The sequence below is a fragment of the Pongo pygmaeus genome, chromosome 8, assembly GCF_028885625.2.
Source record: "Pongo pygmaeus isolate AG05252 chromosome 8, NHGRI_mPonPyg2-v2.0_pri, whole genome shotgun sequence".
Lineage (NCBI taxonomy): Eukaryota > Metazoa > Chordata > Mammalia > Primates > Hominidae > Pongo > Pongo pygmaeus.
Genome location: NC_072381.2, coordinates 39,048,169 through 39,068,282, shown reverse-complemented (window position 1 = coordinate 39,068,282; position 20,114 = coordinate 39,048,169).

Here is a 20,114-nt window from a genome sequence, read left to right as displayed (position 1 = left end):
TTAGTTGTGTGTGGATTCATCTCACAGAGTTACACCTTTCTTTTGATTCAGCCTTCTGGAAACACTAAATTTGTAGAATATGCAAAGGGACATTTAGGAGCACATTGAGGCCTATGGTAAAAAAATAGATATCTCTGGATAAAAACTAGAAAGAAGCTGTCTTTGGAACTTCTTTGTGATGTGTGGATTCATTTCCCAGAGTTAAACATATCTTTTGATTCAGAAGGTTGGAAACCCTCTTTTGGTAGAATCTCCAAAAAGCCATTTGAAAGCCAATTGGCACCTCTGATGAAAAATTGAATATCCCCAGATAAAAACAAGAAAGAAGGTATCTGTGAAACTCTTTTGTGATATGTGGATGCGTCTCTAAAATGTAAACCATTCTTTTGATTCAGCAGGTTGGAAACACCGTTGTTGTACAATCTGTGAAGGGACATTTGGTAGCCCATTGAGGCCTATAATGAAAATCTGAATATCCCTAAATAAAAAATAGAAAGAAGATATCTGTGAAACTGCTTCATGATGTGTGGATTAATCTCACATTGACAAAAATTTATTTTGGTTCAGCAGGTTGGAAATATTGTTCTTGTAGAATCTGCAAAGGTATATTTTTTAGCCCAGTGAGGCTTATGTTGAAAAACGGAATATCCCCAAATAAAAATTGAAAGAAGCTGTTTGTGAAACTGCTTTGTGATGTGTGGATTTATCTCACAGAGTTAAACCTTCCTTTTGATTCAGCAGGTTGGAAACACTCTTCTGGTAGCATCTGCAAAGGGAAATTTAAGAGCACTTTGAGGCCTATTGTGAAAAATGAATATCCCCAGATAAAAGTTGGAAAGAAACTATCTATGAAACTGATTTGTGATTTCTGGAATCATGTCAAAGAGGTAAACAGTGCTTTTGATTCAGCAGGTTACAAACACTCTTCTTATAGAATCTACAAAGAAACATTTAAAAGCTCTTTGGGGCATATGGTAAAAAAAAAAAGGAATATCCTTAGATAAAAACAAAAAAGAAGCTATCTGTGAAACTTTTGTGATGTGTGGAGTCATTTCTCAGAGATAAATCTTCTTTTGATTCAGGAGGCTGGAAACCGTCTTCTTGTAGAATCTGTGAAGAGACATTTTGGAGCCCATTGAGGCCTATGGTGAAAAACAGAATATCCCCAGATATAAAAGAGAAAGAATTTATCTGGGTAACTGCTTTGTAATGTGTGGATTCATCTCACAAAATTGAACCTTCTTTTTTTGATTCAGCATGGTGGAAACACATTTCTTGTAGAATCTACAAAGGGACTTTGGGAGCCCTCTGAGGCCTATAGTAAAAAATCGAATATTCCCAGATAAAAACCAGAAAGAAGCTATTTGTGAAACTGTGTTGTGTTGTGTGGATTTTATCTTAGAGTTAAATATTTCTTTTGATTCAGCAGGTTGGAAACACTCTTTTGGTAAAATCTGTAAAAAATATTTGAAAACCCTTTGAGGCCTATAGTTAAAAACAGAATATCCCCAGATTAAAACTAGAAAGAAGCTATTTGTCAAACTGCTTTGTTATTTGTAAATTTATCTCACAGGATTAAACCTTTCTTTGATTCAGCAGGTTGAAAACAAACTCTAGTAGACTCTGCAAAGTGACATTTGGGAGCCCACTGTGGCCTATGGTGAAAAACTAAATATCCCCAGAGAAAAACTAGAAATAAGCTATCTGCAAAACTGCTTTGTGTTGTCTGGATTCCTCTCACAGAGTTGAACTTTTCTTTTGATTCAACAGGTCAAAAACACTCTTCTCATGGAATCTATGAAGGGAGATTTGGGAGCTTATTAAGTACTATGGTGAAAAACCTAATATCCCTAGATAAAAACCAGAAAGAAGATTTTAGTGAAACTGCTTTGGGTTGTGTGGAGTCATCTTACAGAGTTAAACCTTTCTTTTAATTCAGCACGTTGAAAACACTCTATTTCTACAATATGAAAAAAAAAACATTTGGGAGCTCATTGAGACCTGTGGTCAAAAGCCTAATATCCCCAGATTAAAACTAAAAGAAGATATACGTGAAAATGCTTTGTGGCATATGGATTCCTCTAAAGAGTTAAACCTTTTTTTGGATTCAGCAGGTTGGAAACACTCTTTTTGTAGAAGCTACAAAGGGACATTTGCTAGCACACTGATGACTACTGTGAAAAAGAGAATATACCCAGGTAAAAACTAAAAGAAGGTATCTGTAAAACTGTTTTGTGATGTGTGGATTCATCCCTCACAGACAAACCTTATTTTTGATTCAACAGGTTGGAAAAACTCACTGGTAGAATCTGCAAAAAGACATTTTGGAGGCTATTGTGTCCTATTGTGAAAACCGAATATCCCCACATAAAAACTAGAAAGAAGGTAACTATGAAACTGCTTTCTAACGTGTGGATTCATCTCAGAGTTAAACTTTTTTTTATTCAGAAGGTTGGAAACACTCTTCTTGTAGAATCTGACAAGGGTCAATTTGGAAACCCATTGAGGCCTATGGTGAAAAGAAGAATATCCCCAGATAAAAACTAGAGAAACGCTATCTGTGAAACTCCCTTGTGATGTGTTGATTCATCTCACAAAATTAAAACTTTCTTTTGATACAGCAGGTTGGAAACACTCCTCTTATAGAATCTGTGAATGCACATTTTTGAGCCCCTTGAGGTCTATGGTGTAAAATTGAATATCCTCAGATAAAAATCAGAAAGAACCTATCTGTAAAACTGCTTTGTGGTATGTGGATTTATCTCACAGAGTAAAACCATTCTTTTGTTTCAGCAGAATTGAAACACTCTTCTTGTAGAATCTGCAATGGGGCTTTTTGGAGCCCATTGTGGTTTATGATGAAAAACCAAATATTCCCAGATAAAAACTGGAAAGAAGCTATCTGTGAAACTGCTTTGTCATGTGTGGATTCAACTAACAAACTTAAATTTTCTTTTGATTCTGCAGGTTGGAAACACTCTTCTTGTAGAATCTGTGAAGGGACATTTAAAAGCCTGTAAGGCCTATGGTGAAAACTCAAATATACCCAGATAAAAAGTAGAATGAAGCTATGGTTTAATCTGCTTTGTGATGTGTGGATTCATCTCATGGAGCTAAACTTTTCTTTTGATTCAGCAAGTTGGAAACAATCTTTTGGTAGAATCTTCCAAGGGACATTTTGGAGCCCGTTTAGGCCTATGGTGAAAAATGGAATATCCCCAGATAAAAACTAGAAAGTAGATAACTGGGAAACTTCTTTCTGATGTCTGGGTTCACCTCACAGAGTTAAACATTTGTTTGATTTGGCAGGCAACACTCTTCTGGTAAAATCTGCAAAGGGACATTTGAAAGCCCGATGAGGCCTAAGTTGAAAAATCAAATATCCAGAGATAAAAACTAGAAAAAAAGCTATCTGTGAAACTGTTAGTGATGCATGGATTCATCTCTCACAGAAAAACCTTTCTTTTGATTCAGCAGGTTGCAAATACTCTTCTTGTAGATACTGTGAAGGGATATTTGGGATCCCATTGATGCCTATGATGAATACCATAACATCCACAAACACAAACTAGAAAGAAGCTATCTTTGAAACTTCTTTGTGATGTGTAAATTCATCTCACATAGTTAAACCTCTCTTTTTATTCAGCAGGTAGGAAACACCCTTCATCTAAAATCTGTGAAAGGACATTTGGTAACCCATTGAGGCCTATGGTGGAAAACAATATCCCCAGATAAAAACGAGAAAGAAGCAATCTAAGAAACTGCAAAAACAGGAATAAACCCAGATAAAAACTATAAAGACGATATCTCTGAAACTGCTTTGTGACCTGTGAATTCATCTCACTGATTTAAATCTTTCTTTTGATTCAGCAAGTTGGAACCACCCTTTTGTAAAAGATGCAAAGGAACATTTGGGAGTACATAGAGGCCTATGGTGAAAAACAGACTATCCCCAGCTAAAAACTAGAAAGAAGCTATCTGTGAAACTGTTTGGTGATGTGTAGATTCAACTCATAGAGGTAAAACTTTCTTTTGATTCAGCAGGTTGGAAACACTCTTCTGGTAAAATCTGAGAAGGGAAATTTGAAAGCTCATTGAGGCTTATGTTGAAAAACTGAATACCCCTAGCTAAAAACTAGAAAGAATCTGCCTGTGAAAGTGTTCGTGATGTGTAGGTTCATCTCTGAGAGATAAACTTTCCTTTTGATTCAGCAGGTTGTGAACACTCTTCTTGTAGAATCTGCGAAGGGACAATTGGGAGCCCATTCATACATATGGTGAAAAAACAAACATCTCCAAATGCAAACTGGAAAGAAGCTATCCTTGAAACTGCTTTGTGATGTGTGGATGCATTTCACAGGGTTAAACCCTTTTATTCACTGAGCAGGTTGGAGAAACTCTTCATGTGGAATATGTGAAGAAACATTTTTGAGCCAATTGAGGCCTTAAGTGAAATATCGAATATCCCCAGATAAAAACTAGAAAGAAGCTATCTGTTAAACTGCTTTGTTATGTATAAATTCATCTCACATTGTTTAAATATTCTTTTTATTCAGCAGGTTGGAAATACCCTTCATCTAAAATCTGCAAAAGAACCTTTTTGTAGCTCATGGAGGCCTACAGTGCAAAAGCTGAATATCCTCAGATACAAACTATAAATAAGCTATCTGAGAAATGGCTTTGTGATGTGTGGATTCATCTCACAGAGTTACACCATTATTACAATTCGGCAGATTGGAAGCAATCTTTCCATATAATCTAAAAGTGGATATTTGGGAGCCCATTTAGTCCTATGGTGAAAAACAGAATATCCCCAGATAAAAACTTGAAACAAGCTATCTGTGAAACTTCTTTGTGATACAGAGATTCATCTCATAAAATTAAACGTTTCTTTTCATTGAGTTGATTACAAACAGTCTTCTTGAGGTATCTGTGAAAGGATATTTGGGAGTCCATTGAGGTTTATGGTGAAAAAGTGAATATCCCAAGATAAAAACTAGAAAGATGCTATCTGTGAAACTGATTTCTGATGTGTAAATTCATCTCACATAGTTAAACAATTCTTTTTATTCATCAGGTTGGAAACACCCTTCATTGAAATCTGTGAATTTACATTTAGTAGCCCATTGAGGTCTATGGTGGAAAACCAAATACTCTAAGATAAAAACTATAAGAAAGGTGTGTGAATCTGCTTTGTGATGTGTGGATTCATCTCATGGAACTAAACTTTTCTTTTGATTCAGCAGGTTGGAAACAATCTTTTGGTAGAATCTGTGAATAAACACTTTGGAGCCCATTGAGGACTATGGTGAAAAACCAAATATCCCCAGATAAAAACTAAAAAGAAGCTATCTGTGAAACTGCTTTGTCTTGTTTCAACTCAAAGAGTTAAACCGTTTTTTGATTCAGCAGTTTGGATACACTCTTCTGTAGAGTCTATGAAGGGACGTTTTTTGAGCCCTTTTGGGGCCTATGGTGAAAAACAGAATATCCCCAGATATAAACTAGACAGAAGCTGTCTGTGAAACTGCTTTGTGATGCTTGGATTAATCTCACAGAGGTACACCTTTCTCTTAATTCAGCAGGTTGGAATCACTCTTCTTGTAGTATCTGTGGACAGACATTTAGGATCCCATTAAAGCCTATAGTGAAAAACTGAAATTTCCAGATAAAAACTAGAAAGAAAATATCTTGAAATTGCTTTCTGATATATTGACTGATCTCAAAGAGTAAAACATTTCTTTTTATTCAGCATATTGGAAACACGTTATTCGTAGAATGTGTGATGGGACAATTTTGAGCCCCTTGAGTCCTACTGTGAAAAACCCAATGTCCCCAGAGAAAAACTAGAAAGAAACTATTTGTGAATCTGCTTAGTTGTGTGTGGATTCATCTCACAGAGTTACACCTTTCTTTTGATTCAGCCTTCTGGAAACACTAAATTTGTAGAATATGCAAAGGGACATTTAGGAGCACATTGAGGCCTATGGTAAAAAAATAGATATCTCTGGATAAAAACTAGAAAGAAGCTGTCTTTGGAACTTCTTTGTGATGTGTGGATTCATTTCCCAGAGTTAAACATATCTTTTGATTCAGAAGGTTGGAAACCCTCTTTTGGTAGAATCTCCAAAAAGCCATTTGAAAGCCAATTGGCACCTCTGATGAAAAATTGAATATCCCCAGATAAAAACAAGAAAGAAGGTATCTGTGAAACTCTTTTGTGATATGTGGATGCGTCTCTAAAATGTAAACCATTCTTTTGATTCAGCAGGTTGGAAACACCGTTGTTGTACAATCTGTGAAGGGACATTTGGTAGCCCATTGAGGCCTATAATGAAAATCTGAATATCCCTAAATAAAAAATAGAAAGAAGATATCTGTGAAACTGCTTCATGATGTGTGGATTAATCTCACATTGACAAAAATTTATTTTGGTTCAGCAGGTTGGAAATATTGTTCTTGTAGAATCTGCAAAGGTATATTTTTTAGCCCAGTGAGGCTTATGTTGAAAAACGGAATATCCCCAAATAAAAATTGAAAGAAGCTGTTTGTGAAACTGCTTTGTGATGTGTGGATTTATCTCACAGAGTTAAACCTTCCTTTTGATTCAGCAGGTTGGAAACACTCTTCTGGTAGCATCTGCAAAGGGAAATTTAAGAGCACTTTGAGGCCTATTGTGAAAAATGAATATCCCCAGATAAAAGTTGGAAAGAAACTATCTATGAAACTGATTTGTGATTTCTGGAATCATGTCAAAGAGGTAAACAGTGCTTTTGATTCAGCAGGTTACAAACACTCTTCTTATAGAATCTACAAAGAAACATTTAAAAGCTCTTTGGGGCATATGGTAAAAAAAAAAAGGAATATCCTTAGATAAAAACAAAAAAGAAGCTATCTGTGAAACTTTTGTGATGTGTGGAGTCATTTCTCAGAGATAAATCTTCTTTTGATTCAGGAGGCTGGAAACCGTCTTCTTGTAGAATCTGTGAAGAGACATTTTGGAGCCCATTGAGGCCTATGGTGAAAAACAGAATATCCCCAGATATAAAAGAGAAAGAATTTATCTGGGTAACTGCTTTGTAATGTGTGGATTCATCTCACAAAATTGAACCTTCTTTTTTTGATTCAGCATGGTGGAAACACATTTCTTGTAGAATCTACAAAGGGACTTTGGGAGCCCTCTGAGGCCTATAGTAAAAAATCGAATATTCCCAGATAAAAACCAGAAAGAAGCTATTTGTGAAACTGTGTTGTGTTGTGTGGATTTTATCTTAGAGTTAAATATTTCTTTTGATTCAGCAGGTTGGAAACACTCTTTTGGTAAAATCTGTAAAAAATATTTGAAAACCCTTTGAGGCCTATAGTTAAAAACAGAATATCCCCAGATTAAAACTAGAAAGAAGCTATTTGTCAAACTGCTTTGTTATTTGTAAATTTATCTCACAGGATTAAACCTTTCTTTGATTCAGCAGGTTGAAAACAAACTCTAGTAGACTCTGCAAAGTGACATTTGGGAGCCCACTGTGGCCTATGGTGAAAAACTAAATATCCCCAGAGAAAAACTAGAAATAAGCTATCTGCAAAACTGCTTTGTGTTGTCTGGATTCCTCTCACAGAGTTGAACTTTTCTTTTGATTCAACAGGTCAAAAACACTCTTCTCATGGAATCTATGAAGGGAGATTTGGGAGCTTATTAAGTACTATGGTGAAAAACCTAATATCCCTAGATAAAAACCAGAAAGAAGATTTTAGTGAAACTGCTTTGGGTTGTGTGGAGTCATCTTACAGAGTTAAACCTTTCTTTTAATTCAGCACGTTGAAAACACTCTATTTCTACAATATGAAAAAAAAAACATTTGGGAGCTCATTGAGACCTGTGGTCAAAAGCCTAATATCCCCAGATTAAAACTAAAAGAAGATATACGTGAAAATGCTTTGTGGCATATGGATTCCTCTAAAGAGTTAAACCTTTTTTTGGATTCAGCAGGTTGGAAACACTCTTTTTGTAGAAGCTACAAAGGGACATTTGCTAGCACACTGATGACTACTGTGAAAAAGAGAATATACCCAGGTAAAAACTAAAAGAAGGTATCTGTAAAACTGTTTTGTGATGTGTGGATTCATCCCTCACAGACAAACCTTATTTTTGATTCAACAGGTTGGAAAAACTCACTGGTAGAATCTGCAAAAAGACATTTTGGAGGCTATTGTGTCCTATTGTGAAAACCGAATATCCCCACATAAAAACTAGAAAGAAGGTAACTATGAAACTGCTTTCTAACGTGTGGATTCATCTCAGAGTTAAACTTTTTTTTATTCAGAAGGTTGGAAACACTCTTCTTGTAGAATCTGACAAGGGTCAATTTGGAAACCCATTGAGGCCTATGGTGAAAAGAAGAATATCCCCAGATAAAAACTAGAGAAACGCTATCTGTGAAACTCCCTTGTGATGTGTTGATTCATCTCACAAAATTAAAACTTTCTTTTGATACAGCAGGTTGGAAACACTCCTCTTATAGAATCTGTGAATGCACATTTTTGAGCCCCTTGAGGTCTATGGTGTAAAATTGAATATCCTCAGATAAAAATCAGAAAGAACCTATCTGTAAAACTGCTTTGTGGTATGTGGATTTATCTCACAGAGTAAAACCATTCTTTTGTTTCAGCAGAATTGAAACACTCTTCTTGTAGAATCTGCAATGGGGCTTTTTGGAGCCCATTGTGGTTTATGATGAAAAACCAAATATTCCCAGATAAAAACTGGAAAGAAGCTATCTGTGAAACTGCTTTGTCATGTGTGGATTCAACTAACAAACTTAAATTTTCTTTTGATTCTGCAGGTTGGAAACACTCTTCTTGTAGAATCTGTGAAGGGACATTTAAAAGCCTGTAAGGCCTATGGTGAAAACTCAAATATACCCAGATAAAAAGTAGAATGAAGCTATGGTTTAATCTGCTTTGTGATGTGTGGATTCATCTCATGGAGCTAAACTTTTCTTTTGATTCAGCAAGTTGGAAACAATCTTTTGGTAGAATCTTCCAAGGGACATTTTGGAGCCCGTTTAGGCCTATGGTGAAAAATGGAATATCCCCAGATAAAAACTAGAAAGTAGATAACTGGGAAACTTCTTTCTGATGTCTGGGTTCACCTCACAGAGTTAAACATTTGTTTGATTTGGCAGGCAACACTCTTCTGGTAAAATCTGCAAAGGGACATTTGAAAGCCCGATGAGGCCTAAGTTGAAAAATCAAATATCCAGAGATAAAAACTAGAAAAAAAGCTATCTGTGAAACTGTTAGTGATGCATGGATTCATCTCTCACAGAAAAACCTTTCTTTTGATTCAGCAGGTTGCAAATACTCTTCTTGTAGATACTGTGAAGGGATATTTGGGATCCCATTGATGCCTATGATGAATACCATAACATCCACAAACACAAACTAGAAAGAAGCTATCTTTGAAACTTCTTTGTGATGTGTAAATTCATCTCACATAGTTAAACCTCTCTTTTTATTCAGCAGGTAGGAAACACCCTTCATCTAAAATCTGTGAAAGGACATTTGGTAACCCATTGAGGCCTATGGTGGAAAACAATATCCCCAGATAAAAACGAGAAAGAAGCAATCTAAGAAACTGCAAAAACAGGAATAAACCCAGATAAAAACTATAAAGACGATATCTCTGAAACTGCTTTGTGACCTGTGAATTCATCTCACTGATTTAAATCTTTCTTTTGATTCAGCAAGTTGGAACCACCCTTTTGTAAAAGATGCAAAGGAACATTTGGGAGTACATAGAGGCCTATGGTGAAAAACAGACTATCCCCAGCTAAAAACTAGAAAGAAGCTATCTGTGAAACTGTTTGGTGATGTGTAGATTCAACTCATAGAGGTAAAACTTTCTTTTGATTCAGCAGGTTGGAAACACTCTTCTGGTAAAATCTGAGAAGGGAAATTTGAAAGCCCATTGAGGCTTATGTTGAAAAACTGAATACCCCTAGCTAAAAACTAGAAAGAATCTGCCTGTGAAAGTGTTCGTGATGTGTAGGTTCATCTCTGAGAGATAAACTTTCCTTTTGATTCAGCAGGTTGTGAACACTCTTCTTGTAGAATCTGCGAAGGGACAATTGGGAGCCCATTCATACATATGGTGAAAAAACAAACATCTCCAAATGCAAACTGGAAAGAAGCTATCCTTGAAACTGCTTTGTGATGTGTGGATGCATTTCACAGGGTTAAACCCTTTTATTCACTGAGCAGGTTGGAGAAACTCTTCATGTGGAATATGTGAAGAAACATTTTTGAGCCAATTGAGGCCTTAAGTGAAATATCGAATATCCCCAGATAAAAACTAGAAAGAAGCTATCTGTTAAACTGCTTTGTTATGTATAAATTCATCTCACATTGTTTAAATATTCTTTTTATTCAGCAGGTTGGAAATACCCTTCATCTAAAATCTGCAAAAGAACCTTTTTGTAGCTCATGGAGGCCTACAGTGCAAAAGCTGAATATCCTCAGATACAAACTATAAATAAGCTATCTGAGAAATGGCTTTGTGATGTGTGGATTCATCTCACAGAGTTACACCATTATTACAATTCGGCAGATTGGAAGCAATCTTTCCATATAATCTAAAAGTGGATATTTGGGAGCCCATTTAGTCCTATGGTGAAAAACAGAATATCCCCAGATAAAAACTTGAAACAAGCTATCTGTGAAACTTCTTTGTGATACAGAGATTCATCTCATAAAATTAAACGTTTCTTTTCATTGAGTTGATTACAAACAGTCTTCTTGAGGTATCTGTGAAAGGATATTTGGGAGTCCATTGAGGTTTATGGTGAAAAAGTGAATATCCCAAGATAAAAACTAGAAAGATGCTATCTGTGAAACTGATTTCTGATGTGTAAATTCATCTCACATAGTTAAACAATTCTTTTTATTCATCAGGTTGGAAACACCCTTCATTGAAATCTGTGAATTTACATTTAGTAGCCCATTGAGGTCTATGGTGGAAAACCAAATACTCTAAGATAAAAACTATAAGAAAGGTGTGTGAATCTGCTTTGTGATGTGTGGATTCATCTCATGGAACTAAACTTTTCTTTTGATTCAGCAGGTTGGAAACAATCTTTTGGTAGAATCTGTGAATAAACACTTTGGAGCCCATTGAGGACTATGGTGAAAAACCAAATATCCCCAGATAAAAACTAGAAAGAAGCTAACTGGGAAAATGCTTTTTGATGTTCCAATTTATCTCACAGAGTTAAATCTTCCTTTTTATGCATCAGGTTGGAAACACTCTTCTTGTAGACTCTGCAAGGGGTCACTTGAAAGTCTATTGAGGGCTATTGTGAAAAGAAGTACCTCCTCAGGTAAACAGTAGAAATAAGCTCTCTGTGAAACTGTCTTGTGATGTGCAGATTCATCTCACAGATTTAAATCTTTCTTTTGATATGGCAGGCTTGAAACACTATTTTTATGGAATCTGTGAGGGGATGTTTGCGATCCCCTTGATGCCTAGGTTGCAAAACTGAATATCCTTAGCTAAAAACTAGATAGTAGCTGTCTTTGAGACTGCTTTTTGATGTGTGGATTTATCTCACAGAGTTAAACCATTCTTTTGTTTCAGCAGGTTGGAAACAAACTTCTTGTAGAATCTGCAAACTAAAAAAAATCATAGAATCTTCAACAGAGCCCGTTGAAGCCTATGTTGAAAAACCAAATATCCCCAGATAAAAACCATAAAGAAACAATCTGTAAAACTGCTTTGTGATGTGTGGATGAAACTCTCAACCTTAAACTTCTCTTTTGATTCAGCAGTTTGGAAACAAACATCTTGTAGAATCTGTGAGGAAATATTTGGGGGCCCATTTAGGATTATGGTGAACACCTAATATCCCCAGATAAAAACTAGAAAGAAGCTATCTCTGAAACTGCTTTTTGATGTGGGGATTCATCTCACAAACGTAAACTTTTCTTTTGATTCAGTAGGTTGGAAATGGTCTTTTTGAGGTATCTGTGAAAAAATATTAGGGAGCCCTTTGAGACCTGTGGTGAAAAACCAACAATCCCTTGATTAAAACTAGAAAGATGCTATTTATCAAACTGCTTTTTGATGTGTGGATTTATCACACAAAGTTAAACTTGTCTTGGATTTGTCTCACAAAGTTAAACCTGTCTTTTGATTCAGCAGGTGGAAAACACACTTCTTGTAGAATCTGAGAAGAGTCAATTGGGAGCCAGTTGAGGCCTATGTTAATAAAACAGAATATCCACAGATAAAAACTAGAAAAAATGTATTTGTGAAACAGCATTATGATGTGTGGCTTCATATCACAGAGTTAAACCTTTTTTTTTTTTTTTATTTAGTAGGTTGGAAACACTGTTCTGGTAAAGTCTCCGAGGAAACATTTCAAAAACTATTGAGAACTATGGTGAAAAACCAAAGATCCCCAGATGAAAACTAGACAGAACATATCTGTGAAACTGTTTTGCCATGTGTGGATTTATCCCTCAGAGGCAAACATTTCGTTTTACTGAGCAGGTTGAAAACATTCTTCAGGTAGAATCAGTGATGTGACAATAGTGAGCACTTTGAAGCCTATGGTGAAAAACTGAATATCCCAAGAGAAAAACTATAAAGAAGGTATCTATGAAACTGCTTTGTGATGTGTGGATTCATCTCACAGAGTTTAACCTTTCTTTTGATTCAGCAGGTTGGAAAATGTCTTCTTGTGGAATCTATGAAAGGATATTTGAGAACCCATTGAGGCCTATGGTGAAAAACTGAATATCCCCAGATAAAAACTAGAAAGAAGCTCTCTGTCAAGCTGCTTTGTGATGTGTGGATTCATCTCACAGAATTAAACCTTTCTTTTGATTCAGCAGGTTGGAAGCAAACTTCTTGTATAATCTGCGAAGGTACATTTGAAAGCTCAATTCGGCTTGGGGTAAAAAACAGAATATCTCCAGAGAAAAACGAGAAGAAAGTTATCTGTGAAAGGCTTTTGTGATGTGTGGATTAATTTCTCAAATATAAACCTTTCTTTTGATTCACGAGGTTGGAAATACTCTTTTTGTGGAATCTGCTAAGCAACAATTTGGGAGCCCATTTAAACCTATGGTGAAAAACGGAATATCTTCAGGCATAAATTAGAAAGAAACTATCTCTGAAACTGCTTTGTGATGTGTGGGTTCGTCTCAAAGATTTAAACATTTCTTTTTACTCAGCAGGTTTGAAACACTCTATTTTTAGAATACACAAAGGGGCATTTGGGAGCCATGGTGGCAATTGGTGAAAAACAAAAGATCCCTTGATAAAAACAAGAAAGAAGCTATCTATGAAACTGATTTGTCATGTGTTGATTCATCTTACAGAGTTAAAGCTTTATTTTGATTCAGCAAGTTGGAAAATCTTTTCTTGTAGAATCTGCAAAAAGACATTAGGGAGCTCATTCAGGCTTATGGTGAAAAATAGAATATCCCCAGATAAAAACTAGAAAGAAGGTGTTTGTGAAAATGCTATGTGATGTGTGGATTCAACTCACAGATTTAAACCTTTCTTTTGATTTAGCAGGTTGAAAAAAAATTCTTGTAGCATCTGTGAAGAACATTTCGGAGCCCCTTGAGGTCTATGGTGAAAATGTGAATATGCTGAGATAAAAACTATAAAGAAGCCATCTGTGAAACTGCTTTGTGATGTGTGGATTCATCTCTCAGAGTTAAACTTTTTTTTTCTCTTCAGCAAGTTGGAAACACTAATTTTTGCAATCTGCAAAGGGACATTTATTAGCAAATTCATGCCTATGGTGAAAAACTGATATCCCCAGATTAAAACTAAAAAGAAAATATCTGTGAAACTGCTTTGTGATATTTGGATTTATCTCACAGACTTAAACTTTTCTTTTTATTCAGCGGATTGGAAACACTCTTCTGGTAGAATCTTTGAGAAGATATTTGAAAGCACATTGAGGCCTATGGTGAAAAAAACAATTATTCCCAGAAAACAGCTAGATAGAAGTTAGCTGTCAAACTGTTTTGTGATGTGTGGGTTTATCTCTCAGAGATAAAACTTTCTCTTGTTTCACCAGGTTGGAAACACTATTCTTGTAGAATGTGCAAAAAGACATTTGGGCTCCTTTGGGGTCTATGGTGAAAAACTGAATATTCCCAGATAAAAACTTCACAGTAATTACCTACAAAACTGCTTTGTGATATGTGTATATATCTCACAGATATAAACCTTTCTTTTGATTGAGAAGGTTCAAAACACTCTTCTTGTAGAATCTGCTAAGCAACAATAGGGATCACATTGACGTCTATGGTGAAAAACTGAATATAACCAGATGAAAACTAGAAAGATGCTATCTGTGAAACTGCTTTGTTACGTGTGGATTCAACTCACAGAGTTAAACCTTCCTTTTGATTCAGCAGGAAGGAAACACTCTTCAGATAGAATTTGTAAATTAACAAATAAAAACCAGTTTAGGACTATGGTGAAATACCAAATAACTCAAGATAAAAATTAGAAAGAAGCTATCTGTGAAATGGTTTTGCTATGTGTGCATTCACCTCTCAGAGATGAAACTTTCTTTGGTTCAGCAGGAAGGAAACTCTCTTCTGGTAGAATCTGTGATGGGGCATTTTGGAGCACATTTAGGCCTGTGGTGAAAAACAGACTATCCCCAGATAAAATTAAAAGAAGATATCTGTGAAACTGCTTTGTGATGTGTGGATTCATCTCACAGCGTTAAACTTTTATTTTGATTCAGCAGGTCGGAAACACTCGACTTATAGAATTGGCAAAAGGATATTAGGGAACCCATTGGGGCCTATGTTGAAAAACTTAATATCCTCCACATAAAAACTAGAAAGAAGTTATCTGTGAAACTGCTTTGTGATGTGTGGACTCATCCCAAAGACTCAAACATTTCTTTTGTTTCAGCAAGTTGGAAACATTTTTCTGGTAAAATATTTGAAAAGACGTTTGAAAGCCCATTGAAGCCTATGGTCAAAAACCGAATATCTCCAAATGAAAACTAGAAGGAAGCTATTTGTGATATTGTTTTTGAGATGTGTGAATTTATCTATCATAGATAAACCTTTCTTTTGATTCAGTAGGTTAAAACTACTCTTCCTGTAGAATCTGTGAAGGGACATTTGGGAGTGCACAAAGGCCTATGTTGAAAAAACAAATATTGCCAAATAAAAACTAGAAAGAAGCTATCTGTGAAACCATTTTGTGATGTGTTGATTCATCCCTCAGAGATAAACTTTTATTTTGATTCAGCAGGTAGGAAACACTCTTATTGTAGAATCTGTAATGGGACATTTTTGAGCACATTGAGGCCTATGGTGAAAAACCTAATATCCCCATGTAAAAACTAGAAGGAAGCCATATATGAAATTGCTTTGTGATGTGTGGATTCATCTCACAGAGGTAGAATTTATCTTTATTAAGTAGATTGGAGACACTCTTCTGGTAGAATATTTGAAAAGACATTTGAAAGCCCATGAGGCCTGTGGTGAAAAACCGAATATTCACAGATAAAAACCAGGCAGAAACTATCTGTAAAAGTGTTTTGTGATGTGTGGATTAATCTTTCAGAGATTAACCTTTATTTTGATTCAACAGGTAGGAAACACTCTTCTGGTAGAATATACAAAAAGACAGTTAAATGCCCTTTGAGGCCTAGTGCGAAAAACTGAGTAGCCCCCAATAAAAACTAGAAGAAAGCTATCTGTGAAAATGTTTTTGTGATGTGTGGATATATCTATTAGAGATAAACCTTTATTTTCATTCAGTAGGTTAAAATGACTCTTCTTTTAGAATCTGCAAAGAAACATTTGGGAACCCATTGAGGCCTACGTTGAAAAACTAAATATCACCAGATAAAAATTAGAAAGAACCTATCTTTGAAACTGCTTTGTGATGTGTGGATTAACCTCACAAATTCAACCTTTCTTTTGATTCAGTGGGTTTTAAACAGACTTCTTGTACAATCTCGAAGGGACAATTTGGAGCCAATTGATGCCTATGGTGAAAAACCAAATATCCACAGATAAATAATACAAAGAAGCAAATTCTTAAACTGCTTTATGATGTGTAGATTCAACTCACATAGTTAAACTTATTGTTTTAGTCAGCACGTTGGAAATATACTTCATGTGGAATCTGCGAAGGGACATTTCTGAGCCCATTGAAAAACTGAATATCCTGAGATATGGTGAAAAACTGAATATCCTGAAATTTTATCCTGAGAAGAAAACTAAAAAGAAGCTATCTGTGGAGCTGCTTTGTGATGTGTTGATTCAAGTCACAGATTAAACCTTTCTTTTGATTCAGCAGGTGGAAAAAAAACTTCCTGTAAAATCTATGAAGAAACATTGGGGAGCCCATTGAGGCTTATAGTGAAAAACCCTATATACCCAAATAAAAACTAGAAAGAACCTATTAGTGAAACTACGTCGTGATGTGTGGATTCATCTCACAGAGTTAAAATTTCCCTGATTCAGCAGTTTGGAAGACTCTTCGTGTAAAACCTGCAAAGGGATATTTGGGAACCCATTTAGGCCTATAGTGAAAAACCGAATGTCCCCAGATAAAAACTAGAAGGAAGCTGTGTGTGAAACTGCTTTGTAATTTCTGATTTAGTCTCACATAATTAAACCTTCCTTTTTATTCAGCAGGTTGGAGACACTCTATTTGTAGAATCTGTGAAGGGGCCTTTGGGAGCCCATTGAGTGAAAAATAGAATATGTGGAGGAAGAGCCAAGATGGCCGAATAGAAACAGATCTGGTCTACAGCTCCCAGTGTGAACAATGCAGAAGATGGGTGATTTCTGCATTTCAAACTGAAGTACCCAATTCATTTCACTGGGGAGTGCCAGACAGTAGGTGCAGGACAGTGGGTGCAGTGCACCGTGTGTGAGCTGAAGCAGGGCAAGACATCACCTCACCTGGGAAGTGCAAGGGGTCAGGAAATTCCCTTTCCTCGTCAAAAAAAGTGGTGACAGATGACACCTGGAAAATCGCGTCACTCCCACCCTAATACTGCACTTTTCCAATGGGCTTCACAAATGGCACACCAGGACATTATATCCTGCATCTGGCTGAGAGGATCCTTCACCCATAGAGTCTCACTCGTTGCTAGCATAGCAGTCCGAGATCAACTGCAAGGCGGCAGCGAGGCTGGAGGAGGGGTGCCCGCCATTGTAGAGTTAGTTGTTTAATTAGGTAAACAAGGTGACCAGGAACCTCGAACTGGGTGGAGCCCACCACAGCTCAAGGAGGCCTGCCGGCCTCTGTAGGTTCCACCTCTGAGGGCAGGGCATAGACAAACAAAAAGACAGCAGTAACCTCTGCAGACTTAAATGTCCCTCTCTGACAACTTTGAAGAGAGTAGTGGTTCTCCCAGCATGCAGCTTGAGATCTGAGAACTGGCAGACTGCCTGCTCAAGTGGGTCCCTGAACCCCGAGTAGCCTAGCTGGGAGGCACCCTCAGTAGCGACAGACTGACACCTCACATGGCTTGGTATTCCTCTGAGACAAAACTTCCAGAGGAAAGATCAGGCAGCAGCAACTGTGGTTCACCAATATCCGCTGTTCTGCAGCCACCGCTGCTGATACCCAGGCAAACAGGTTCTGGAGTGGACATCCAGCAAACTCCAACAGACCTGCAGCTGAGGGTGCTCTCTGTTAGAAGGGAAACTAACAAACAGAAAGGACATCCACACCAAAAACTCATCTGTACGTCACCATCATCAAAGACCAAAGGTAGATAAAACCACAAAGATCGGAAAAAAACTGAGCAGAAAAACAGGAAACTCTAAAAATCAGAGCACCTCTCCTTCTCCAAAGGAATGCAGCTCCTCATCAGCAACAGAACAAAGCTGGATGGAGAATGACTTTGACAAGTTGAGAGAAAAAGGCTACAGATGATCAAACTACTCCTATCTACAGAAGGAAATTCGAACCAATGGCAAAGAAGTTAAAAGCTTTGAAAAAAAATTAGACGAATGGATAACTAGAATAACCAATGCAGAGAAGTCCTTAAAGGACCTGATGGAGCTGAAAACCAAGGCACCAGAGCTACGTGACGAATGAAGAAGCTTCAATAGCTGATGTGATCAACTAGAAGAAAGGCTATCAGTGAAGGAAGATCAAATGAATGAAATGAAGCAAGAAGAGAAGTTTAGAGAAAAAAGAATAAAAAGAAATGAACAAAGCCTCCAAGAAATATGGGACTATGTGAAAAGACGAAATGTACATCTGATGGGTTTACCTGAAAGTGACGGGGAGAATGCAACCAAGTTGGAAAACACTCTGCAGGATATTATCCAGGAGAAATTCCCCAATCTAGCAAGGCAGGCAAACATTCAAATTCAGGAAATACAGAGAACACCACAAAGACTCTCTTCGAGAAGAGCAACTCCAAGATATATAATTGTCAGATTCACCAAAGTTGAAATGAAGGAGAAAATATTAAGGGCAGCCAGAGAGAAAGGTCGGGTTACCCACAAAGGGAAGCCCATCAGACTAACAGCTGATCCCTCAGCAGAAACTCTACATGCCAGAAGAGAGTGGGGACCAACATTCAACACTCAAAAAGGAAGAATTTTCCATCCAGAATTTCATATCAAGCCAAACTAAGCTTCATAAGTGAAGGAGAAATAAAATCCTTTACAGACAAGCAAATGCTTAGAGATTTTGTCACCATCAGGCCTGCCTTACAAGAGCTCCTGAAGGAAGCACTAAACATGGAAAGGAACACCTGGTACCAGCCACTGCAAAAACAAGCCAAATTGTAAGGACCATCAATGTTAAGAAGAAACTGCATCAACTAACTTCACATATAAAAATATTAACTTTAAATGTAAATGGGCTAAATGCTGCAATTCAAAGATGACACAGATTGGCAAATTGGGTAAAGAGTCAAGACCCATCAGTGTGCTGTATTCAGGAAACCCATCTCACATGCAGAGACACACATAGGCTCAAAATAAAGGGAGGGAGGAAGACCTACCAAGTAAATGGAAAGAAAAAAAGGCAAGGGTTGCAATCCTAGGCTCTGATAAAACAGGCATTAAACCAGCAAAGATCAAAATAGAAAAAGAAAGCCATTGCATGATGGTAAAGGGATCAATTCAACAAGAAGAGTTAAGTATCCTAAATATATATGCACCCAACACAAAAGCACCCAGATTCATAAAGCAAGTCCTTAGAGACCTACAAAGAGACTTAGATTTCCACACAATAATAACGGGAGACTTTGACACCCCGCTGTCAACATTAGACAGTTCAATGAGACAGAAAGTCAACAAGGATACCCAGGAATTGAACTCAGCTCTGCACCAAGTGGACCTAATAGACATCTACAGAACTCTCCATGCCAAATCAACAGAATATACATTTTTTTCAACACCACAGCACACCTATTCCAAAATTGACCACATAGTTGGAAGTAAAGCACTCCTCAGCAAATGTAAAAGAACAGAAATGATAACAAACTGTCTCTCAGACTGCAGTGAAATCAAATTATAACTCAGGATTATGAAACACACAAAACCACTCAACTACATGGAAATGGAACAACCTGCTCCTGACTGACTACTGGGTACATAACGAAATGAAGTCAGAAATAAAGATGTTCTTTGAAACCCATGATGAACAAAGACACAATATACCAGATTCTCTGGGACACATTCAAAGAAGTATGTAGAGGGAAATTTATAGCACTAAATGCCCACAAGAGAAAGCAGGAAACATCTAAAATGACACCATAACATCACAATTAAAAGAACTAGAAAAGCAAGAGCAACCACATTCAATAGCTAGCAGAAGGCAAGGAACAACTCATATCAGAGCAGAACTGAAGGAAATAGAGACACAAAAAACCCTACAAAAATCAATGAATCCAGTAGCTTGTTTTTTGAAAAGATCAACAAAATTGATAGACTGCTAGCAAGACTAATAAAGAAGAAAAGAGAGGAGAATGAAATAGATGCAATAAAAAATGCTAAAGGGGATAACACCACTGATCCCACAGAAATAGTAACTATCATCAGAGAATACTACAAACACCTCTATGCAAATAAACTAGAAAATCTAG